The sequence below is a fragment of the Artemia sp. Qi Xiang Cuo genome, chromosome 12 (genome assembly GCF_049724085.1).
Source record: "Artemia sp. Qi Xiang Cuo chromosome 12, ASM4972408v1, whole genome shotgun sequence".
In the NCBI taxonomy this organism is placed as follows: domain Eukaryota; kingdom Metazoa; phylum Arthropoda; class Branchiopoda; order Anostraca; family Artemiidae; genus Artemia; species Artemia sp. Qi Xiang Cuo.
In genome coordinates this window covers 49,689,225-49,716,163 of record NC_142805.1, presented here as the reverse complement: position 1 = coordinate 49,716,163, position 26,939 = coordinate 49,689,225, and the positions used below count along the sequence as shown (strand labels likewise).

Genomic DNA, 26,939 nt, shown 5'->3' with positions numbered 1-26,939 from the left:
GGCTTATAAACTTAAATTTCAATCTGCTTAAAGTCATAAAAAGAACGCGAATCCTAGATGGAGCCTAAGCTATCTATATTTTAAACAAGATACAAAGTATAGCACAATTTTGACTATTAGGTCCGTTTGATATTAATTTTAAATACGATGCGCAAAAAATAAGCAATTTTGACTATTAGGTCCGTTTGATATTTATTCAGAATATTAATGGGGTTGTTCTCCCCTCTCTAAAACCAAAGCTCACGCAGGATAAAAGAAAAATTTGTATGTCTTTTTCAATTATGAACGTCACGATTTTAAAACTTATAGGCTTAAATTTCAATCTGCTTAAACTCATAAATAAGATCGCCAGTCCTAGATGGGGCCTAAGCTATCTATATTTTAAATACGATGCATAAAAAATAACACGATTTTGAATATTAGGTCCATTTGATATAAATTTAGAATGTTAATGGGGGCACCGTTCCTTCCTCCCCAAAGCCAAAGCTCACGCAGGATAAAAGAAAAAAATTGTATGTCTTTTTAAATTATGAACATCACGATTTTAAAACTTATAGGCTTAAATATCAATCTGCTTAAACTGGTAAAAAAGAACGCTAGTCCTAGATGGAGCCTAAGCTATCTATATTTTAAATACGATGCACAAAAAATAACACAATTTTGACTATTAGGTCTGTTTGATATTTATTCAGAATATTAATGGGGGCACCGTTCCCCCTCCCCAAAACCAAAGCTCACGCAGGATAAAAGAAAAAAAATTTTATATCTTTTTAAATTATAAACGTCACGATTTCAAAACTTATAGGCTTAAATCTCAATCTGCTTAAACTCATAAGAAAGAACGCCAGTCCTAGATGGAGCCTAAGCTATCTATATTTTAAATACGATGCAACAAAAATAACACAATTTTGACTATTAGGTCCGTTTGATGTTTTTTCAGAATATTAATATTCCTCAACCCCCACACTCCACAATACCAAAGTCCGCCCCCCAACGCGTTAAAGATATTGTACAAATTTAAAGGAGACGCAGTGCTCGTTACTCAATTTTTAGTCTTAAATATGAGATATTTCTGCAAGCCAGTTAAGAACCGTTCTAGCTAAAATACCCTATACCTGAACAGCTGTCACAAAGCGTTTGAATTACGCCTTAGAAATGTAGTCCCCTGTCAGTCAAAAACCCAATATTATAAGATAGTTAAAGGTAACTATACGAAAAAGACCTGTTTTTTGATATTACAAGAATAAAAATATCCACTTACAAGGATCCTTTTGGAATTCTCCATTTCAATACAAATAAATTTAAAAAGAAAGGCTACATATTCAAGTTTTTTTTTCAAACTGATCTAGAAAAACTAATTGCAACCTAATTTATACAGAAAAAACACGATTATATGACCTCCGGCTGAAACTAGTATTTTTACAAAAAGACCATTAAACCTTTGACCACGCTATATAAAGGTCTTCAGTTTTGGCTATTGAACCTAAAAAAACATGTCTGACAAGTCTTGTCCCCGGCGCAGTAATTGATGCATGGCCGTGGTAAGTCATGTACCGTTGAAACTGCACTGTATATTAAGTACCCCCCGTATCAACTCTCTCTGATTGGTTCAGAAAATGGGTTTTGACACAGAAACCTGTCTGGTAAGACATTAAAGTCTGTAGTACTAGATGCCCGTCTGTGGTAAGGCATGTACCGTCCGTAGTACTAGATACCTGACCGTGGTAAGGCATGTACCGTTGAAACTGCACTTGTTAAGACACATTTTACTCAAATTATCTTTTATAGCTGAATGGATGTTGCAAAGCATGTGAATTTTGCGTTAGATAATTACATCAGTTCGCTGTCTGTGAGAAAACCCAGATGACAGATAGTTAAAAGCTAGCTATAATGAAAAAAGTCTCGAATAAAAAGAATAAAAAGAAAAAAAACATACCAGAATTCTCTTGAAGTTATCCATCTGAATACGAATAATTAAACAACAAAGGCTATCTATTCAAGTTGTTTTCTCGAACTGATGCACAAGGAGTTATTACACCTTAGTTTATAAGAAAAAAAACAACAATTATCTTACCCTTCGAGTGAAACTAGTACTCTTACAAAAAGACCATTAAACCTTTGAATACGTTATACCAACGTCTTTATTTATAGCTGTTGAACCTAGAAACAACCTGTCTGGTAAGGCATTCCCCGTCTGTATTACTAGATACCTGACCGTGGTAAGGCAGGTACCTTTGAAACTGCGCTATATATTAAGTACCGTCCGTATTTCTTGTCTCTGATTGGTCCAGAAAATGGGTGTTGACACAGAAACTTGTCTGGTGAGGCATGTTCCGTCTGTAGTACTAGATACCCGCCCGTGGTAAGGCATGTACCGTTGAAACTGCACTGTATATTAAGTACCGTCCGTATTCCTTGTCTCTGATTGGGCCAGAAAATGCTTGTTGACACAAAAACCTGTCTGGTAAGGCATGTACCGTCTGTAGTACTAGATACCTACCCGTGGTAAGGAATGTCCCGTTGAAACTGCACTGTATATTCATGCTCCAGGCCTTGTCCCTTCTGCGGTGCCTATTGCCCTACTACTCGTAACTTAGGCTAGTTAGGAAGTTGAGCAGTTTTCAACTTAGTGATAATCACTTGAGAAATTTATTATAGCCTTTACTTGAAAAATGGCATCAATTGAAAATATGATCATTTATTTTATTAGAAATAGGCCATATACGTTCAATGAAATAAAAAAAAAATAGCAAGGACATTTTCCAAATGGGTATCTCATCTGGAATTTTGTCGTGACTACTATGTGATTCTAGGATTGTCGCCTTTTAGTGTCTCATTTTTTTTTGGTTTAGTGATCAACTTTGAGAATTGGTATATAGAATGGTTAAATTGTAAAAATTTATTAAGCAAGTCTAAAGTATGAGTTAAATTGTTTGATAAGTAAAATAATAAATGTGTTACTGGCTTGCTTCCTTTTCTCTGGCACCTTATTGTATCTTTTTTATTATTATTAATGGAAAAACTAGTAAGATACTAAAAGTTTGTCAAAGGATTTTAAGTGGTTATTGGTAGATGCTATAGAAATACAATATAGGCCACATTGTGCAACAATTTGTGGTAAGGTCTTGCCAATTATGATGAATTTTGCCAAGTTTCAGGATGGTATAAATAGTAATATTAGGAAGTATTTGACCTTTTATATGTCTCCTTGAATTTTATTTTCTCCTTGAACTGGGAAAGTACGGAACATGCATTTTTTTAAAATCTAGCAGACAGACATTTTTCTATTTTGTTGACTTTTTAATAAAAATTCAAAATCTTTGCTTAATCCTGAACTTTATTTTTGGAATAATAAAAATAGTACTTACGCTTCAATGTGAACAGAAAAATTTCAGTGTAAAGAGACCCAAGTAAAATTCTGAATAACTTATGCTGCTTAGCTTAGGCTACTTAGGGCAACGTGCAAATCCAGAATGAATGCTGATTCCGAAGAAATAAAGTTTATTATGTTTATTATAACTCATAAAAAGTTACACGCCTGAGAAAACTATCCTGATTTTCAGAGGGGGGGGGGCACTCGCCAAAAGTTAAGCGATCTTAATGAAAATCACACTACCATATTTAACATATTAAAGAACCCTACTGCAATGGTTTCAGGCTGTTTTTTGCAAAACTAAGGAGTTTTGTGTTTTTGGCCAGAAGAAATATTATTTATGCGTGTTTGTTTATCGTTTTCTCCCCGAAATTGATCATATCAAACCAAGGGTCCTAGGCGATAGGAAGAACGCTCATTTGAACGGAAAATAAAAGTTCTAGCGCGCTTTTAAAGTGGCCAAAAAGATCGGAGATCAATTATCCTCCTTCCTATGCCCTTTTTTTTGCTAAACACAGCTGATCAAAATTTTAAGATAGCCTTTTGATTCAGCATAAATGAAAGATCTGTAAGTCAGGCAATATGCCCATGGTGTAAACATAGTATTTTTAATTGGGAAATGTGCGGAAATTTTTGGGGAAGAATTATCTTCGAGGGAGGATTTCCACAGGAAGAATTTTAAGTGGGGAGGAACATTTTTTGGGAGAATTTACCAGGGGAAATTTACACAGGGAGAGGAAAGGGAATTTTTTGCCGTAATTCGGAAAACAGTCAGAAACTAAACAAAAAAAAAGAAGAAAAAAACAGTTTTTCAACTGAAAATAAAGAACAAGATTAAAACTAAACGATCAAAAATTATCACATATATGCGGGAGGCTACCCGATGCTCAACTCTTGCTCTTTACGATGAAGTTTGACTTATAGTCATAATTCCTTAAGAAAGACTCCACAAAGACAAAGGGTGTTGAATTTGAATGATTTGTATTTTTAAAGAACAATGACTGATTGATTGATACCTTTATTTTCAACAATTCACAAAAATAATCGAACAATGAAATAAGCATGGCCACAACTACAAAGTCAAAGGACCTGTACACAGTGGTTCACTTAATTTATTAAATCAGAATGAACATATATATATATATATATATATATATATATATATATATATATATATGTAAAATGTGGAGATATATATATATATATATATATATATATATATATGTGTAATGTGTGGATCCAGGATTTTTGGAAGTTTGCAGGGGGAGGGGAATCCTGCTATAAATTTGATAACCTTTTTCACCCGAGGGCAGTCGTCATCACCTTAGCAGTCATCTAAACACATATTAGGGAAGTGAGATGGTTGCTCCTTCTCCCCCATCCCCTAGACTGCCATTATATCAATCACAGAAAGAAATGATATATCGGAGAGGAATAGTTTACACGAATATAAAAATGGAAATAAAACAATCTACAATAACGTTTACCTGACTCAAGCTTTAGATTTTATAGGGAAAGAGATCTTTCCCTGTATATTAGAAATCATCATTAACTGAATCCTCAATATCTATTAGTTACATTTTTTTTTCTAAATTTGATGCTAAACCTAATTAATGAAAAGTTCATTCTGAACGTATGTAGTTTGCAAAAGAGTCATTTATTTGAAAATGGAAAAAATAGTGGAGCTAGGTTTTGTCAAATTAATATTGGTGGGAAATATTCTATTTGGTTAGGTCTTTGATATAGTTTTGGTACTCAAGAAGAACACTATTTCTCTAGTTTCAATTTTCGAGTTTACAATATGCCTACTATTTCTTTTTTTCTTTTCGTAATAATTCTTTGACCATTTTACTTAGAAAAGTTGTCTATTACTGAATAGTAATCTTTTTCAGTCTTAAACGGTAATTTAAGAAAATTTATTGGCTTCGTGAATTTCTCGTAACGGTAATACGTTACATGTTCTTGGAATTATCTTCCGGATAGGGCTTCAACAATCGAAAAAATTAGAAAAAAAGGATGCTCACTCAAATTAAAGTAATTAGCGAAGCACTTGACAGTTTCTTAAGAAACCAGCAATTTAAATTCAATTATAGATATTAGGAATAAAATGTAAACGAGTCAAAGATGAAGGGTCAGTTTTGTCCGAACTTGGTAGTATCTATCAGTCTAATACTATTATCCGGTAATTTCTATTTGATTCTATTTGATTCTTGAGCACTTGAGATTGCTGAACCGGATTAATATTTGGCCATCACCTGTTCTAGAAGGATAAGCTACTGTAAGTGTGTACTAAATGACCGTTCATAGTAAAAGCACAAATATAGCATAGTCCCCCCCGCAAAAAAATCTAATTAGGATATTGCATAAAGCCTATATTTAGCTGGCTTTTTTTTTAAATAAATATTAAGGCTACTATGCACGTAATTTTCTTTGCAAAGAAAAGTTTATTTATTTCTTTAAAAATTTGGTACTCCTGTACTAAACGCACTCTTTTATATAGTGCTATTTTGGTTGATGCTAATTAAATAAAATAAAATAGGATGAATAAATAATAGTTTGGAAACAAATTTGGGCTATATATTTTCACATTAGGGGTGGGGTGGGGGGTTCGGGGCAAAGCATACCATATATTAAATAAATAACCTGACCTAACGTAACCTAGGTACCTTTCCCCCCTCCCTAAACCCCAAAAAAAAACAGTTTAAATATAGTTCTTGCCTTTGTTTCCACAAGGCAGCGTAAACCTGTTTTTCATCATGTGTCTCGGTCTATTTCGTGGCTGGTTTACATTGCAGTATATAAAAGAGTGCGTTTAGTAAAGGAGTACCAAAAATTTATTAGTTACTCATCCAGGAATTCATTGTATTGCTGCTCTTTTCCATAATGTGACATAAACTTGTAAAAACATAAGATCAGAGACTCTATTGCATTCAGCGACCTTATGCTGAATGCTCTAGTGCCTTCAGCGAAGGGTCGTAAGCCATCAGTTTATTATTTATTCTTGTTTAGCTATTTTATTATTAATATTATTTTTTAGCGCAGCAATTTTATATGCAAGAGATGGTTTTAGACACTTCAGAGGGGCTCATTCGAATAGAAATTTAAATCTATGGTGTCCTTTTCAGAGTCAAAAAAGATTGGATGGAAACAAACCCCTCTCTCTTTCCATTTTCTGCTCTCTCAACTCTTTTACTTCCAGAAACATCCGATTGAGGTTTGGGATAGCCATTTTGTTCAAAACAGTCAGAAGTTTCAATAAATCAAACAGTTCGTGGTAACGAACTGTATGTAAGGAGCGACCCGGCTCAATGGTAACCAAAACTCTAGAAAACGGGATTTTGATACCAAAAGATGCATCAAAAGAATCAAATATTAATTCTGATTTCAAATATATAAGTTTGTTTAAGTCTAGTCCAACTCATTAAAAGTTACGAGCCTGAGAAAATTTGGCTGATTTTCGAAAAAGGGGGAAAGGTCCCCTAAAAGTTATAGAACCTTAATGAAAATCAGACCATCATATTCAGCGAATCAGAGATCCCTACTGTAGAGGTTTCAGGCTCCTATCAACAAAAATGTGGAATTTTGCATATTTTTTTTTGCCAGAAGAAAGATTAATGATGCGTGTTTATTTGTTGTTTTTTTTTTCAGGCGTGATCGTACCGACCCAGTGGTCCTAGAATATCGTGGGTGGGCTCAATGAAACGGAAATTAAAAGTTGTAGCGCTATTTTTAAGTGACCGAAAAAATGGAGGGCAACTAGGCCCCCTCCAATGCACATTTTTTTTCCCAAAGTCACCCGATCAAAACTTTGGGATAGCCATTTTGCTCAGCATCGTCGAAAATATGATAACTATGTCTTTTAGGATGACTTAATCCTCCGAAGTCCCCGGAAGGAGGGCTGAAAGTTATGAACTTTACCCAATGTTAACATATAGTATTGGTTATTGGGAAGTATAAAGACGTTTTCAGGGGGGATTTTTTCTGTTGGTGGTAAATAAATAGTGGTAGTGGTAGTGGTAAAACGTTCGTAAATAAAATTAAACAAGTTTCGAGAAAGCCATTTAACCAAATAAATGTAAAATTAATATGAAAATCTTTTTGTAAATATTAAAAAAAAAATTTGTAATGTACGATGAGCCAAAACCAAAACCTGCATTAATTCAAAAACGTTCAAAAATTAAATAAAAAAAAACAAGTTTGTTTAACTGAAAGTAAGGAACGACGTTAAAACTTAAAACGAACAGAAATTATTCCGTATATGAAAGGGGCTGTCCCCTCCTCAACGCCTCATTCTTTACGCTAAAGTTTTAATTTATCATAACTTTTTTTTTTTAAATAAAAAACTTTAGCGTAAAGAGCGAGGCGCTGAGGAGGGGACATCCCCTTTCCTATACGGAATAATTTCTGTTCGGTTCAAGCTTTAACTTCGTTCCTTACTTTCAGTTAAAAAAAACTTGCTTTTTTTTTATTTAATTACATCCAGACATGACATGACCCTACAGATTCTCAGGAAAGGGCCGTAAGTACTAAGATTGGCAATAGTTTAAACGTCTATTTAACAATGAAAAGAGGGCGGGGCTTGTTCATATCTCATGAATGACAAATGGTATTTAGTTGAAACCACTGTATATATAATTAGTTTGTTAATTATATATACAGTGGTTGAAATCTTCAGGGAATGTTAACGGAGATATTGAAATAAATGAAAAGACATGCATGTTGAACCCAATCAAAACTTTTATATGAATCCAGGTTGCCAAGAGGGCAAATGTCTCTTATGAAGGGATAATTGTATGAAATTGAAACTCTCAGGGAATGTAGAGGAATTTGAATTAAATCAAAAGACGGTACGTAAATGACATTTGAAGCCATTTAGAGAGTTTGGGAAGCGAGAGGGTAGCACCACTCTCATTTTTCGATCTTTAGTAGCCTTGTGGTAGGGTTTTGTTGTTAACGTGTTGTTGATATTATGAGAAATAAAAATACACACAGCTCAAAATGTAAATGGGTTCTAGGAAAGTGCAAAAAAACACTATGTCCTCTTGATGGTTTAGGGGGTTGTAGCCCTACTCCTGTTTGAGTTAATTTCTATTCACTTTAAGTTTGACTGTATTCTTCATCTTTATTTCTGTCGTTTAGTATTCTTCGATTTGTCTATAGTAGTATCTGTTATCTTTATGTCTGATTAAATAAAAAATAAACTAGTTTATTTCGACTGGAATTAAGAAGCGACATTAAATCTTAAAATGAACAGGAATTATTAATATTTGGGAGGGTTGCACCCTCTTCAATACCTCGCTCTTTGAGCTAAAGTTTGACTTTTTGTTACGACCATTTAAAATTGACTCCTGAAACATAAGGACCGTTTAATTAAAATAAAGAGCTGTTTTAAAAGTTCTAAAGAAAACTTTAGTTTAAAAAGGGAGGTATTGAGGAGGGGGAAACCCCCCTCATATACGTAATAATTTCTGCTCGTTTTAAGTTTTAATTTCAATCCTTATTTTCAGTTGAAAAATTTGTTTTTGTTTGATTTCTGATCGTTTTTTTAGATAATTAACTTAAAAAAACAAGTTTTTTTTTAACTGAAAGTAAGGAGCGGCAATTAAACATAAAACGAAAAGAAAATATTCAGTATATTAAATGGGCTGTCCCCTCCTCAATGCCTCGCTCGTTACGCTAAAGTTTTTTATTGTTTTAAAAAATAAAGTTGTGAGAAAGAGTCAAACTTTAGCGTAAAGAGCAAGGCGTTGAGGAGGGAACAGCCCATTTTATATACGGAATAATTTCTGTTAGTTTTAAGTTTTAATGTTGCTCCTTACTTTCAGCTAAAAAAACTTGTTTTTTTACTTAATTTCTGAACGTTTTTGAATTAACGCAGCTTTGATTTTGGCTTAAGGTACATGAATAATTAAAACGAAAATCGAAAATTAATTTTCCTTTTTTTGCCTAATAGGTTTTCTCGAAAATTTGTTCTGACGTAACTTACGAACTAACTTACGTAACGAATTCCTATATTCGTATGTTTTTATTACGTATATCAGGGAGTTCGCTCCCTAATCAATACCTCGCTCTTTGCGCTAAAGTTCGAATTTTGTTCGAATCAGAAACCTCTGAATCACAAAGGCCGGTTCATTATAATAGATAGCTCTTTTGAAAGTACTAAAAAATTTTAGCGTAAAGAGCGAGGTATTGATTAGGGGGCGAACCCTCTCATATACGTAATAATTTCTGTTTGTTTTAAGTTTTAATGTTGGTCCTTAATTTCAGTTGAAAAAAAACTTGTTTTTTATTTAATTTCTGATGGATTTTTAAATAATGCTGGTAAATCTGGCGCCCCCTTTATGGAAATGTTCCTTCCCCCAAGGAAATATCCTCCATGGAAAGATCCTCCCCCGTAACCTCTACTCCGACCCTGACCCCCCAGTAGAAGAAAATTCCTCCTGAAAACACCTGTATACTTCCCAATAACCAATACTATATGCAAACAATGGGCAAAATTTATAACTTGCAGCCCTTCCCCCGGGAACTGTGGGGGAGTAAGTCATCCTCAAAGATATATTAATTAAATTTTAGAGTATGCTGAACAAAATAAATATCTCAAAATTTTTATTGGGTGACTTCGGGAAAAAAATGAGGGTGGTAGAAGGCCAAGTTGCCCTCCGATTTTTTTGGTCACTTAAAAACGGTACTAGAACTTCGATTTACCGTTGGAATGTACCCTCTCACGATATTCTAGGACTACTGGATCGATAAGATCATCCCTGGGCAGGGGTATTGTTTGAGGGTGGCAAGGGGGGGGGCAGTTGCCCCACCCCAATAATGTGAAGAAGAAATTTGTTGTACATCCTATGCCCTTTAACTATCCGAATGTGGACCCCTCTTGCCCCCCAATAAAAATACTGGAGATTCGCCCCTGCCCCTGGCGAAACAAAATAAATAAAAAAAATAAATAAACACGCATCCATGTTCTTTCTTCTGGCCAAAAATACAAAATTCCACATTTTCACAGATAAGAGCTTGAAACTTCTATAGTAGGTTCTCTGATACACTGAATCTGATGGTGTGATTTTCATTAGATTTCTATGAGTTTTAGGGGTTCCCCCCCTTTTTTTTGAAAATAAGGCAAATTTTCTCAGGCGCGTAACTTTTAATGGGTAAGACTAAACTTGATAAAACATTTATATTTCAAATAAGCATAAAAATCTGATTCTTTTGATGTATTTATTGGTATCAAAATTCCGTTTTTTAGAGTTTCGGTTGCTATTGAGCCGGGTCGCTCCTTACTTACAGTTCATTGCCACGAACTGTTCGATGTCGGGGAACCCGGCTCTCCCTCCATGGAAATATCCCTTATCCCACGAAATATTCCTCCATAGAAACATAAACCCATGTAACCTCTCTCCCACCATCCCCCCTCCCCTGAAATGTTTTAGTATACTTCCCAATAACTAATACTATATGTAAACAATGGGCAAGTTCATAGCTTGCAGCCCTTTCCCCGAGGACTTTGGGGGGGGGGGGTCAAGTCATCCTCGAAAACATACTTATTAGATATTTCGACTATACTGAATACAATAGCTGTCTAAAAATTTTGATCGGAAAACTTTAGGGAAAAAGGGGGCAGGATGGGGGACTAGCCATCCTCCAATATGCTTGGTCCCTTAAAAAGAGCACTAGAACTTTTGATTTTCAATCAAATGACTCCTCTTCGGATTTTCTAGGCTCACTTTTTCGATACAATCATCCCTGAAAAAAAAAAAACAAAAAAAAACAGACGCATCCGTGATCTTTCTTCTGGTAAAACATGCAAAATTCCACATTTTTGTACATAGGAGTTTAAAACCTCTGCAGTAGGGTTCTCTGATATGCTAAATCTGATTATTTGATTTCATTAAGATTACGTGGTTTTCGGGGGTGTTTTCCCCTTTTAAAAAATTAGGCAAATTGTCTTAGGCTCTTAACTTTTGATGAGTAGCTTTAAACTTGATGAATTTGATATGTTTTAAATAAGCATGAAAATTCGACTCGTTTGACGTATCAATGTTATCAAGATTCTGTTTACTAGAGTTTCGGTTACAATTGAGCCGCATTGCTCCTTACTTACAGTTTGTTACCACGAACTGTTTAATGTGATTATTTATTTTTATGTTTGTTCATTTTTGGTTTCATTTATGTTGACATTAATTTCCGTTGGTTTTAAACTTGAATTATAATAGGACTTTATTTCCGCTCGTCTAGGATTTTAATACGGCTCTTTACTTTTTTTTTAAAAGTATAACTTTCTGAAAAAGTTTTTAAAATTAAATTTAAGTTGAGCTCCCGTCTAGTTACCGCTGCCTATGTTACAAAAAATTTCCTACACAGAATTACACAATATCATAGGCAGCACGCTAGCGCTGCCTAAGTAAAGAAGGATGTGGGCTCAATGTGTTTTTTTTCTCCACCCAGGCACTTCGTATCGAAGGAGTTGTCGTAGAAACTTCGAAAAGGGCTCATTCGATTGGAAATTGGAGTGGCTAGTGCCCTTTTTAATAGTCAAAAGTGATTGGAGGGCAACTAGCCCCTCCACGCCCATCATTCCCCCAAACACATTCAATCAAAATTTTGAGATAACCATTTTGTTCAGCGTAGCTGATTTCCAGATAGAAAATATCTTTTTGAGGAGGAAACCCCCCCACAACCCTCGGGGCAAGGGTTTTAAGTTATGCCCTAGGGGTATATAAGGTTTTATAGAAGGCGTTGTCGTAGAAACTTCAATAAAGGCTCATTCGATTGGAAATTCAAAGGGCTAGTGCCCTTTTTAATAGTCAAAAGTGATTGGAGGGCAACTAGCCCCCTCCCTAAGCCCATCATTCCCCCAAACACATAAAATCAAAATTTTGAGATAGCCATTTTGTTCAGCGTAGTTGATTTCCAGATAGAAAATATCTTTTTCGAGGAGGACACTCCTCCACAAGCCTCGGGGCAAGGGTTTTAAGTTATGGCCTGGGGGCATATAAGGTTTTTTATAGAAGGCGTTGTCATAGAAACTTCAAAAAAGGCTCATTTGATTGGAAATTTAAAGGGCTACTGCCCTTTTTAATAGTTGAAAGGGATTGGACGGTAACCAGCCCTCCTTTCACGGCCACCTTTTCATAGGCAGCGCTAAGTAAAGAACGATGTGGGCACAATGTGTTGTTTTTTGCTTTTTTTTCTGCATACCTGGGTACTTCGTATCGAAGGAGTCGTCGTAGAAACTTCGAAAAGGGCTCACTCGATTGGAAATTGGAGTGGCTATTGTCCTTTTTAATAGTCAAAAGTGATTGGAGGGCAACTAGCCCCCCCCCACTCCCCTCCTTTCCCCAAACACATCCAATTAAAATTTTGAGATAGCCATTTTGTTCAGCGTAGTTGATTTCCAGATAGAAAACATATTTTTGAGGAGGACACTCCCACAAAACCCTCAGGGCAAGGGTTTTAAGTTATACCCTGGGTGCATATATGGTTTTTATAGAAGGTGTTGTCGTAGAAATTTCAAAATATGCTCATTCGATTGGAAATTCGAAGGGCTAGTACCCTTTTTAATAGTCAAAAGTGATTGGAGGGCAATAAGCCCCCCTCTCCTACGCCTATCATTCCCCCAAAAACATCCAATCCAAATTTTGAGATAGCCATTTTGTACAGCGTAGTTGATTTCCAGATATAATATATGTTTTTGAGGAGGACACTCCCCCAAAACCCTCAGGGCAAGGGTTTTAAGTTATGTCCAGGGGGCATATAATGTTTTTATAGAAGGTGTTGTCGTTGAAACTTCAAAAAGAGCTCATTTGATTTGAAATTCAAAGGGCTAGTGCCCTTTTTAATAGTCGAAAGTGATTAATAATATTTTTTGTTGCTGTTGAAGTTTTGACCAGGGCACTTCGTATCGAAGGAGAAGTCGTGGGAACTTCGAAAGGGGCTCATTCGATTGAAAACAGAAAGGGCTGATGCCCTTTTTAATAGTCGAAAGTGATTGGAGGGCTACTAATCCCCCTTCCACTCCCACCTTCCATTTGCCCATTATGGTTAAAAACTAAATGTTGCCTCAAGCTTAAATCAAAATGCACTGTGATAATGCTAATTCCCAATAAGGCATCTCAGCAGTATCCCAAGAATGACCGAGGGTATTATGTTCAAACTTTCGAGGATACTTCTGCTCTTAAAATTTAACCAAATCAAAATAGTGTAAGTGTATCAAAGCTCTAAAAAAAGTAAACATATTTTTTTGCGAATGGTATCAAGTTTTCCATTTCAGGTCAACTAGAGGAGGTATAAAACTAAATTAAACAGTACTATTTGTGTCCAGATTTTTAAAATGGTGTATGTTGTTAAAAATTGCTGAAAATTTTTCTCCAGCATACAAATAGCAGGCCAAACTATAAAGTCTTAAAAAACTAAAATATTTAAAGTGTTATTTTCTTTTTCCCTGAAAAGAATATGTCAATATAAAACGAACAGAAATTAATTAAAAAAAAATTCCACAAAATAAGTTTTTCAAATAAAAGTAAAGAGCAGAATTAAACAAAAAATGAGCAAAAATAAAATCAAATAATCTACCAAGCTCGAAACTAACACAAATCAGCATCGATAAATAAATGAAACCCAAAACGAATAGAAATTAAAATAAATAACCGAGTCAAACTCAAAACAAGCAGAAATTAACATAAGTTTGGCGCAAAACCCCTATGCCTTCCCAAGGCCCGAACAAAATTTGCACTTAACTAAGAAAAATATAAATGTTTTTACTTTTATAACTTTAATAAATCAAATAATTTTAACATTTTGATCGCTAAATATCAGTATATGTATATTAAACTGACAATGCACATTAGTTTGTATTTTTTTCAGTAAAGTGCAAATTTTGTTCTGGCCTTGGGAAGGCATAGGGGTTTTGCGCCCAACTTATGTTAATTTCTGCTCGTTTTGAGTTTGACTCGGTTATTTACTTTAATTTATTTCATTTTGGGTTTCATTTATTTACTGATGCTGATTTGTGGTAGTTTCGAGCTTGGTAGATTATTTTATTTTATTTTTGCTTATTTTTTGTTTAATGGAGTTATTTTTTTTTCTTTGAAAAAATAATTTTGTGGAAAATTTTTTTTAATTAATCACATAAAGTATGAAAAAATTTTAGTGTGAAAGCACCATAAGGCTGTGAAATTAGACTTAAAATCCAATATTGCTGTGAAAACTTGACAAAATCCGTGTGAATTGCCCCTTTTTTCGTAAGACATGCCTCTTCGTTGACATTTTATTGAATATCCTCCATCAAGCCGTCTTCAGTGCTCAAAAAAGAGAGAACAATACTAAGACAAACAGAGCTTTAACTCGCAGCTTGAATTTACTTCAAAAGTTTAGTTTTACTTTTTTTTTTTTTTTAGCACTGAAGAGAGCTTAGTGGAGGTCCTTGCTGGAATATATGCTTTTGTCCTTTTCACTTCTTTTCCGTCAACTGGCTGATATTATCCTTGTTTTCCCGGTTACTACTTTTTTTATTTATATTTTTTTCTCTTTGACTTTCGTCCTTCCAAATTTTATCATTTCAAGTGTATAAGTAGAAAGGGGGGCGCTACTCGTGACAGTACCACGTGGTTTATGGTCCGACTCCCATCCCTCACCCCTGCTGCCATCTACAATTTAGTCTAACTCTGTCAGTACACCATATATGGGCATAGAGTCCCTAGGGGGAACACGTGGTTAATCGAAGTGGGTCAATGACCTAAATTTCCAAAGGTCGATTTATTTGATGTTGTTGTTGTTTTGACCAAGTGCACGCTCGAGGCGAATTTCAAGGTGTCCAGGAATTAGGAAACAGTTAAACACGTTCCCCTTTCGTGAATCAATAATTCCCCTTAGAAACAACAGATTAATTCCCCTTTCTTGACAAATCAATCAACCAATGACATCATCTGTCAGACATTAAAAATTTTCGCCCAGAAACAATTCTCCAGGAATAGACTCAATACATTAATGTCTTCACCACGGAAACAATTCTACTGGTCAAACTCCAAAAGATAATAATAATACTTCGCCATGGAAACAATTCTCCAAGAAACATCTTAAAGATGAATAGATTAACACGGGAAAGGGTTTCTTAGTAATTTGAAATGTGACAGCGCAGGGATGCCAAAAACAAAAGGAACACGCTGAAATTACGTTTAGGAGTTATTTGGGCAAAACCGTTTTAGACATTTTAGGGAATTATTTCGGCGACCCAGTTAGAGACATTTTAAAAGATGATTTTAAAAGATGTTTAAGAAAAGGATTTGAGGGTGAAACTCTGTGGTCGTTATAATACACAAGTTGTATTTGAACAGTGTCGTGTGGTCCTCTACCCCAACCCCAAAGGGCTCCGATCCCCCTACCCCAACCCCAGAGGAAGCCCCCGGTCGCCAAATGTCCCCCCGGCTCCCAAAGGACCACCCGGCCCTCAAGGGTCCCCCAGACCCCCAAAGGCCCTTCCCCGGTCCCCAAAGGTCCCCCGGGCTCCCAAAGGACCACCCGGCCTTCCAGGGCCTCCCAGACCCCCAAAGGCCCTCCCCGGGCCCCCAAAGAGTCCCCTCCCCATTTTGTTAATACTTTTTTGTGCACTTTATTATATCTTTTCAGAACAAGTTCCTTTCATAATGCCATTCCTTAACCCATTTTTACAAGCTGAAGTACCAATCCTTTCACCACAACTTTACTTTACAGCTTTTCGAATACCCCAACATCAAGCAATAGTTTTCAAAAGACATTTCAGAGCAACTTCTTTTCTTAATGTTCCCTTCTAAAACCGTTTTCCAACTTGAAGTACCTGTCCTTTTCACCCACAACTTTACTTTACAGCTTTTTTGGATACCTTAACACCAAGTTCCACCTTTCAAAAAGCATTTCAGAGCAACTTCTTTTCTTAATGTCCCTTCTAAACCCATTTTCCAACTTGAAGTACCAATTCTTTTTACCCACAACTTCACTTTACAGCTTTTTGGATACCTCAACACCAAGAAATACCTTTCAAAAGGCATTTCAGAGCAAGTTACTTTCTTAATGTCCCTCCTAAACCCATTTTACAAGTTGAAGCATCCATCCTTTTCACCCACAACTTTACTTACCAGCTTTTTGATACCTCAACACCAAGAAATACTTTTCAAAAGACATTTCAGAGCAAGTTTCTTTCTTAATGTCCCTTCTAAGCCCATTTTACAAGTTGAAGCATCCTTTCTTTTCACTCACAGCTTTACTTTACAGCTTTTTTGATTCCTCAACACCATCAAATACCTTTCAAAAGGTGTTTAAGAGCAAGTTTCATTCTTAATGTACATCCTAAACCCATTTTCCAACTTGAAGCACCCATCCTTTTCACCCACAACTTTACTTTACAACTTTTTCGGATACCTCAACACCAAGAAATACTTTTCAAAAGACATTTCAGAGCAAGTTCCTCTCTTAATGTCCCTTCTAAAACCTTTTTACAAGTTGAGGCATCTATCCTTTTCACCCACAACTATACTTTTCAGCTTTTTTGATACCTCAACACCAAGAAATACCTTTCAAAAAGCATTTCAGAGCAACTTCTTTTCTTAATGTCCTTTCTAAACCCATTTTCCAACTTGAAGTTCCCATCCTTTTCACCCACAACTTTACTTTACAGTTTTTTGGATACCTCAACACCAAGAAATACTTTTCAAAAGACATTTCAGAGCAAGTTCTTTACGTAATGTCCCTCCTAAACCCATTTTCCAAGTTGAAGCATCCATCCTTTTCACTCACAACTTTACTATACAGCTTTTTGGATACCTCAACACCAAGAAATGCCTTTCAAAAGGCATTTCAGAGCAACTTCTTTTCTTAATGTCCCTTCTAAACCCATTTTCCAACTCGAAGCATCCATTCTTTTCACCCACAACTATACTTTACAGCTTTTTTGGATGTCTCAACACCAAGAAATACCTTTCAAAAGACGTTTCAGAGCAAGTTCCTTTCTTAATGTCCCTTCTAAAACCTTTTTACAAGTTGAAGTATCCTTCCTCTTCACCCACAACTTTACTTTACAGCTTTTGGATACCTCAACACCAAGAAATACTTTTCAAAAAGCATTTCAGAGCAAGTTCCTTTCTTATTGTCCCTTCTAAACCCATTTTACAAGTTGAAGCATCCTTCCTTTTCACCCACAAATTTACTTTACAGCTTTTTGGATACCCCAACACCAAGAAATACCTTTCAAAAGGCATTTCAGAGCAACATCTTTTCTTAATGTCCCTTCTAAACCCATTTTCCAACTTGAAGTACCCATCCTTTTCACCCACAATTTTACTTTACAGCTTTTTGGATCTCTCAACACCAAGAAAAACCTTTCAAAAAGCATTTCAGAGCAACTTCTTTTCTTAATGTCCCTTCTAAACCCCTTTTTCCAACTTGAAGCATCCACTCTTTTCACCCACAACTATACTTTACATCTCATTTGGATACCTCAACAACAAGAAATACATTTCAAAAAGCATTTCAGAGCAAGTTCCTTTCTTATTGTCCCTTCTAAACCCATTTTACAAGTTGAAACAGCCTTGCTTTTCACCCCGACATTTACTTTACAGCTTTTTGGTAACCCCAACACCAAGAAATACCTTTCAAAAGGCATTTCAGGGTAAGTTCCTTTCTTAATGTCCCTTCTAAACCCATTTTACAAGTTGAAGCATCCTTCCTTTTCACCCACAACTTTACTATACTGCTTTTAGATACCTCAACACCGAGAAATACTTTTCAAAGGGCATTTCAGAGCAAGTTCTTTTCTTAATGTCCCTCCTAAAACCATTTTACAAGTTGAAGCATCGTTCCTTATCACCCAGACCTTTACTTTACAGCTTTTTGGATACCCCAACACCAAGAAATACCTTTCAAAAGGTTTTTCAGAACAATATCCTTTCTTAATTTCCCTTCTAAACCCATTTTCCAACTTGAAGTACCCATCCTTTTCACCCAGAACTATACTTTACAGCTTTTTGGATATCTCAACACCAAGCAATACTTTTCAAAAAGCATTTCAGAGCAACTTCTTTTCTTAATGTCCCTTCTAAACCCCTTTTTCCAACTTGAAGCATCCACTCTTTTCACCCACAACTATACTTTACAGCTTATTTGGATACCTCAACACCAAGAAATGCTTTCAAAAGGCATTTCAGAGCAAGTTTCTTTCTTAATGTCCATCCTAAACCCATTTTCCAACTTGAAGTTCCCATCCTTTTCACCCACAACTTTACTTTACAGTTTTTTGGATACCTCAACACAAAGAAATACCTTTCAAAGGCATTTCAGAGCAAGTTCCTTTCTTAATGTCCCTCATAAAACCCATTTTACAAGTTGAAGCATCCATCCTTTTCACCCACAACTTTACTTTACAGCTTTTTGATACCTCAACGCCAAGAAATACCTTTCAAAAGGCATTTCAGAGCAAGTTTCTTTCTTAATGTCCCTTCTAAACCCATTTTACAAGTTGAAGCATCCTTCCTTTTCACCCACAACTTTACTTTACAGCTTTTTGGATAACCCAACACCAAGAAATACCTTTCAAAAGGCATTTCAGAGCAACTTCTTTTCTTAATGTCCCTTCTAAACCCATTTTCCAACTCGAAGCATCCATTCTTTTCACCCACAACTATACTTTACAGCTTTTTTGGATGTCTCAACACCAAGAAATACCTTTCAAAAGACGTTTCAGAGCAAGTTCCTTTCTTAATGTCCCTTCTAAAACCTTTTTACAAGTTGAAGTATCCTTCCTCTTCACCCACAACTTTACTTTACAGCTTTTGGATACCTCAACACCAAGAAATACTTTTCAAAAAGCATTTCAGAGCAAGTTCCTTTCTTATTGTCCCTTCTAAACCCATTTTACAAGTTGAAGCATCCTTACTTTTCACCCACAACTTTACTTTACAGCTTTTTGGATACCTCAACACCAAGAGATACCTTTCAAAAGGCATTTCAGAGCAACATCTTTTCTTAATGTCCCTTCTAAACCCATTTTCCAACTTGAAGTACCCATCCTTTTCACCCACAATTTTACTTTACAGCTTTTTGGATATCTCAACACCAAGAAAAACCTTTCAAAAAGCATTTCAGAGCAACTTCTTTTCTTAATGTCCCTTCTAAACCCCTTTTTCCAACTTGAAGCATCCACTCTTTTCACCCACAACTATACTTTACAGCTCATTTGGATACCTCAACACCAAGAAATACTTTTCAAAAAGCATTTCAGAGCAAGTTCGTTTCTTAATGTCCCTTCTAAGCCCATTTTACAAGTTGAAGCATCCCTCCTTATCACCCAGACCTTTACTTTACAGCTTTTTGGATACCCCAACACCAAGATATAAATTTCAAAGGGCATTTCAGGGCAAGTTAATTTCTTAATGTTCCTTCTAAAACCATTTTACAAGTTGAAGCATCCTTGCTTTTCACCCACAACTTTACTTTACAGCTATTTGATACCTCAACACCAAGAAATACTTTTCAAAAAGCATTTCAGAGCAAGTTTCTTTCTTAATGTCCCTTCTAAAACCATTTTAAAAGTTGAACCAGCCTTCCTTATCGCCCACACCTTTACTTTACAGCTTTTTGGATACCCCAACACCAAGAAATACCTCTCAAAAAGCATTTCAGAACAACATCCTTCCTTAATTTCCCTTCTAAACCCATATTCCAACTTGAAGTACCCATCCTTTTCACCCAGAACTATACTTTACAGCTTTTTGGATATCTCAACACCAAGCAATACTTTTCAAAAAGCATTTCAGAGCAACTTCTTTTCTTAATGTCCCTTCTAAACCCCTTTTTCCAACTTGAAGCATCCACTCTTTTCACCCACAACTATACTTTACAGCTTATTTGGATACCTCAACACCAAGAAATGCTTTCAAAAGGCATTTCAGAGCAAGTTTCTTTCTTAATGTCCATCCCAAACCCATTTTCCAACTTGAAGTTCCCATCCTTTTCACCCACAACTTTACTTTACAGTTTTTGGATACCTCAACACAAAGAAATACATTTCAAAGGCATTTCAGAGCAAGTTCCTTTCTTAATGTCTCTCATAAATCTATTTTTCCAACTTGAAGTACCCATCCGTTTCACCCACAACTTTACTTTACAGCTTTTTGGATATCTCAACACCAAGAAATACCATTCAAAAGACATTTCAGAGCAAGTTCCTTTGTTAATGTCCCTTCTAAACCCATTTTCCAACTTGAAGCATCCATTCTTTTCACTCACAACTTTACTTTACAGCTTTTTGAATACCTCAACACCAAGAAATACTTTTCAAAAGACATTTCAGAGCAAGTTCCTTTCTTAATGTCACTTCTAAACCCATTTTCCAACTTGAAGCATCCTTCCGTTTCACCCACAACTTTACTTTACAGCTTTTTGGATACCTCAACACCAAGGAATACCTTTCAAAAGGCATTTCAGAGCAAGTTCCTATCTTAATTTCCCTTCTAAACCCATTTTCCAACTTGAAGTACCAATCCTTTTCACCCACAACTGTACTTTATAGCTTTTTGAATGCTCCAACACCAAGCAATACCTTTCAAAAGTCATTTCAGAGCAACTTCTTTTCTTAATGTCACTTCTAAACCCATTTTCCAACTTGAAGTACCCATCTTTTTCACTCACAACTTTACTTTACAGCTTTTTTGGATACCTCAACACCAGGAAATACTTTTCAAAAGGCATTTCAGAGCAAGTTCCTTTCTTAATGTCCCTCCTAAACCCATTTTCCAAGTTGAAGCATCCATCCTTTTCACCCACAACTTTACTTTACAGCTTTTCGAATACCCCAACATCAAGCAATAGTTTTCAAAAGGCATTTCAGAGCAAGTTCCTTTCTTAATATCCCTTCTAAACCTATTTTCCAACTTGAAGTACCCATCCTTTTCACTCACAACTTTACTTTACAGCTTTTTGGATACCTCAACACCAGGAAATACTTTTCAAAAGGCATTTCAGAGCAACTTCTTTTCTTAATGTCCCTTCTAAACCCATTTTCCAACTTGAAGTATCCATCCTTTTCACCCACAACTTTACTTTACAACTTTTTGGATACCTCAACACCAAGCAATACTTTTCAAAGGCATTTCAGAGCAACTTTTTTTCTTAATGTCCCTTCTAAACCCATTTTCCAACTTGAAGTAGCCATCCTTTTCACCCACAACTTTACTTTACAACTTTTTGGATACCTCAACAACAAGCAATACTTTTCAAACGCATTTCAGAGCAAGTTCCTTTCTTAAAGTCAATCCTAGACCCATTTTACAAGTTGAAGCATCCATCCTTTTCACCCACAACTTTACTTTACAGCTTTTTGGTTCTTTTGAATGCGCCAATACCATGCAATACTTTTCAAAGACATTTCAGAACAAGTTCTTTTCTTAATGTCCGTCCTAAACCCCTTTTACAAGTTGAAGTAACCATCCTTTTCACCCACAACTTTATTTTACAGCTTTTTGAATGCTCCAACATCAAGCAATACTTTCAAAGGACATTTCAGAACAAGCTCTTTTCTTAATGTCCTTCCTAAACCCATTTTACAAGTTGAAGTACCCATCCTTTACAGCCAGCACCAAGCAGTACTTTTCAAAAGGCATTTCACAACAAGTTCCTTTCTTAATGTCCCTCCTAAGCTTATTATACAAGTTAAAGTACTCATCCTTTTCACCACAACTTTACTTTACGGCTTTTTTTTCTTATGTCCCTCCTAAACCCATTTTACTAGTTGAAGTACCCATCCTTTTCACCCACAACTTTACTTTACAGCTTTTTCGGATACCTCAACACCAAGAAATACCTTTCAAAAGACATTTCAGAGCAAGTTCCTCTCTTAATGTCCCTTCTAAAACCTTTTTACAAGTTGAGGCATCTATCCTTTTCACCCACAACTATACTTTTCAGCTTTTTGGATACCTCAACACCAAGAAATACCTTTCAAAAAGCATTTCAGAGCAACTTCTTTTCTGTCCCTTATAAACCCATTTTCCAACTTGAAGCTCCCATCCTTTTCACCCACAACTTTACTTTACAGTTTTTTGAATACCTCAACACCAAGACATACTTTTCAAAGGACCTTTCAGAGCAAGTTCTTTACGTAATGTCCCTCCTAAACCCATTTTCCAAGTTGAAGCATCCATCCTTTTCACTCACAACTTTACTATACAGCTTTTTGGATACCTCAACACCAAGAAATGCCTTTCAAAAAGCATTTCACAGCAACTTCTTTTCTTAATGTCCCTTCTAAACCCATTTTCCAACTTGAAGCATCCATTCTTTTCACCCACAACTATACTTTACAGCTTTTTTGGATGTCTCAACACCAAGAAATACCTTTCAAAAGACATTTCAGAGCAAGTTCCTTTCTTAATGTCCCTTCTAAAACCTTTTTACAAGTTGAAGTATCCTTCTTTTTCACCCACAACTTTACTTTACAGCTTTTGGATACCTCAACACCAAGAAATACTTTTCAAAAAGCATTTCACAGCAAGTTCATTTCTTAATGTCCCTTCTAAGCCCATTTTACAAGTTGAAGCATCCATCCTTTTCACCCACAACTTTACTTTACAGCTTTTTGGATACCTCAACACCAAGAAATACCTTTCAAAAAGCATTTCAGAGCAACATCTTTTCTTAATGTCCCTTCTAAACCCATTTTCCAACTTGAAGTACCCATCCTTTTCACCCACAACTATACTTTACAGCTTTTTGGATATCTCAACACCAAGATATACTTTTCAAAAAGCATTTCAGAGCAACTTTTCTTAATGTCCCTTCTAAACCCCTTTTTCCAACTTGTAGCATCCATTCTTTTCACCCAGAACTATACTTTACGGCTTTTTTGGATACCTCAACACCAAGAAATACTTTTCAAAAGGCATTTCAGAGCAAGTTCCTTTCTTAATGTCCATCCCAAACCCATTTTCCAACTTAAAGTTCCCATCCTTTTCACCCACAGCTTTACTTTACAGCTATTTGGATACCTCAACACAATGAAATACCTTTCAAAAGGCATTTCAGAGCAAGGTCCTTTCTTAATTTCTCTCCTAAACCCATTTTTCCAACTTGAAGTACCCATACTTTTCACCCACAACTTTACTTTACAGCTTTTTGGATACCTCAACACCAAGAAATACTTTTCAAAAAGACATTTCAGAGCAAGTTCCTTTGTTAATGTCCCTTCTAAACCCATTTTCCAAGTTGAAGCATCCATCCTTTTCACCCACAACTATACTTTACAGCTTTTTGGATACCTCAACACCAAGCAATACTTTTCAAAAGACATTTCAGAGCAAGTTACTTTCTTAATGTCCCTTCTAAACCCATTTTCCAACTTGAAGCATCCATTCTTTTCACTCACAACTTTACTTTACAGCTTTTTGGATACCTCAACACCAAGAAATACTTTTCAAAAGACATTTCAGAGCAAGTTGCTTTCTTAATGTCCCTTCTAAACCCATTTTCCTACTTGAAGCATCCTTCCTTTTCACCCACAACTTTACCTTACAGCTTTTTGGATACCTCAACACCAAGAAATACCTTTCAAAAGGCATTTCAGAGCAAGTTCAGTTCTTAATGTCCCTTCTAAACCCATTTTCCAACTTGAAGTACCAATCCATTTCACCCACAACTTTACTTTACAGCTTTTTGAATGCTCCAACACCAAGCAATACCTTTCAAAAGTCATTTCAGAGCAACTTCTTTTCTTAATGTCACTTCTAAACCCATTTTCCAACTTGAAGTACCCATCTTTTTCACTCACAACTTTACTTTACAGCTTTTTTGGATACCTCAACACCAGGAAATACTTTTCAAAAGGCATTTCAGAGCAAGTTCATTTCTTAATGTCCCTCCTAAACCCATTTTCCAAGTTGAAGCATCCATCCTTTTCACCCACAACTTTACTTTACAGCTTTTAGAATACCCCAACATCAAGCAATAGTTTTCAAAAGGCATTTCAAAGCAAGTTCCTTTCTTAATGTCCCTTCTAAACCCATTTTCCAACTTGAAGTACCCATCCTTTTCACTCACAACTTTACTTTACAGCTTTTTGGATACCTCAACACCATGAAATACTTTTCAAAAGGCATTTCAGAGCAAGTTCTTTTCTTAATGTCCCTTCTAAACCCATTTTCCAACTTGAAGTACCCATCCGTTTCACCCACAACTTTACTTTACAGCTTTTTGGATACCTCAACACCAAGCAATACTTTACAAAGGCATTTCAGAGCAACTTCTTTTCTTAATGTCCCTTCTAAACCCATTTTCCAACTTGAAGTAGCCATCCTTTTCACCCACAACTTTACTTTACAACTTTTTGGATACCTCAACACCAAGCAATACTTTTCAAACGCATTTCAGAGCAAGTTCCTTTTCTTAAAGTCCCTCCTAGACCCATTTTACAAGTTGAAGCATCCATCCTTTTCACCCACAAATTTACTTTACAGCTTTTTGGTTCTTTTGAATGCGCCAATACCATGCAATACTTTTCAAAGACATTTCAGAACAAGTTCTTTTCATAATGTCCTTCCTAAACCCCTTTTACAAGTTGAAGTACCCATCCTTTTCACCCACAACTTTATTTTACAGCTTTTTGAATGCTCCAACACCAAGCAATACTTTTCAAACACATTTCAGAACAAGTTCTTTTCTTAGTGACCATCCTAAACCTATTTTACAATTTGAAATACTCGTCCTTTTCACCCAAAACTTTACTTTAAAGCTTTGTAAATGATCCAACACCAAGCAATACTTTTCAAGGGGCATTTCAGAAAAAGTACTTTTCTTAATGTCCTTCCTAAACCCATTTTACAAGTTGAAGTACCCATCCTTTACAGCCAGCACCAAGCAACACTTTTCAAAAGGCATTTCACAACAAGTTCCTTTCTTAATATCCCTCCTAAACCCATTTTACAAGTTGAAGTACTCATCCTTTTCACCACAACTTTACTTTACAACTGTTTTTCTTAATGTCCCTCCTAAACCCATTTTACAATTTGAAGTACCCAACTTTTTCACCCAGAACTATACTTCACAGCTTTTTGAATGCGAACAACACCAAGCAATACTCTTCAAAAGGCATTTCAGAACAATTTATTTTCTTAATGTCCTTCCTAAGCCCATTTTACAAGTTGAAGTTCCCAGCCTTTTCACCCGCAACTATACTTTACAGCTTTTTGAATACAACAACATCAAGCAATACTTTTCAAAAGACATTTCAGAACAATTTCTTTTCGTAATATCCCTCCTAAACCCATTTTACAAGTTGAAGTAGCCATTCTTTTCACCCACAACTTTACTTTACAGCTTTTTGAATGCCCCAACACCTAGCAATACTTTTCAAAAGACATTTCAGAACAAGTTCCTTTCTTAATGTCCCTCCTAAACCCATTTTACAAGTTGAAGTACCCATCCTTTTCACCACAACTTTACTTTACAGCTTTTTTCTTAATGTTCCTCCTAAACCCATTTTACAAGTTGAAGTACCCAAATTTTTCACCCAGAACTATACTTCACAGCTTTTTGAATGCCCACAACACCAAGCAATACTTTTCAAAAGTCATTTTAGAACAAGTACTTTTCTTAATGTCCCTCCTAAATCTATTTAAAAAGTTAAAGTAACCATAATTTTCACCACAACTTTACTTTATAACTTTTGTGCAAATCAAAAAATCATGCAATCTTGCACTTCACTACAGATTTTTTTTTGTACACGCCACAATATCATGCAAGTTTCCACTTCGGTTAAGAATCTCATGAAAGAGACAGAAAAATTTTAAATAGTCTTCCAAATTTTTTCATAGAAGATATAAAGTTGAGGTTCTCTCATGAATTTTATTAAAAAACTAAAACTTCAATTTTAATTTTTCCAAAGAAAATAAAAAATTATCCACTTCGGTTCTTAATTTCACAAAGACACAAAGAAATTTAAAGTTCTCTTCTGAATTTTCTTAGAGAAAAGAAAAAAGTTATAGTTCAATTCTAATTTTTTTCAAAGAAAATAAAAAATCTCCAACTTTTTAATAAATATTCTAAGCGCTTAACATGCTAACGTTTCCTAAGATAATAGAAATATAACAAAGTAATGCATAAAATATTTTTATTGAAGTAACAACATGTAGTAACAACATAAAATACAAAGTCAACCTGGGGGGGATTTTCCGGCGAGTATGGTTAGGTTAGGTTAGGTTAGACTAGATTAAGTTAGGTTAAGTCAGGTTAGGTAAGTTAGGTTAGGTTAGGTTAGCTAGTAAACATCTCTCCATGTTTAAGTTAGGTTAGGTTAGGCTAGATTAAGTTATGTTAGGTTAAGTTAAGTTATGTTAGGTTAGGTTGACCTACGTACGCGCGCGTACATAGGCTAACCTAACCTAACGTTAGATTAGTTTAGGTTAAGTCAGGTTAGGTAAGTTAGGTTAGGTTAGGTTAGCTAGTAAACATCTCTCCATGTTTAAGTTAGGTTAGGTTAGGTTAGGCTAGATTAAGTTATGTTAGGTTAGGTTAGGTTAGGTTAAGTTAGGTTAGACAACGTACGCGC

At 35.5% G+C, this 26,939-nt stretch overlaps 1 protein-coding gene across 3 annotated transcripts in view; it reads left to right on the top strand.

The window, feature by feature from the left end:
• The first annotated feature begins 5,492 nt into the window (after window positions 1-5,492).
• Window positions 5,493-26,939, top strand: part of LOC148946219 (compound eye opsin BCRH2-like) — an 89,386-nt gene continuing 67,939 nt past the window's right edge. The window contains exon 1 of one of the 3 annotated variants that reach the window (XM_089098309.1): window positions 5,493-5,555. The gene's annotated coding sequence lies outside the window, so the exon portion shown is untranslated. Of the gene's footprint in view, window positions 5,652-6,231; window positions 6,349-26,939 lie in introns of those variants that run through there. The other 2 variants (XM_089098308.1, XM_089098310.1) reach the window with 2 other exon arrangements.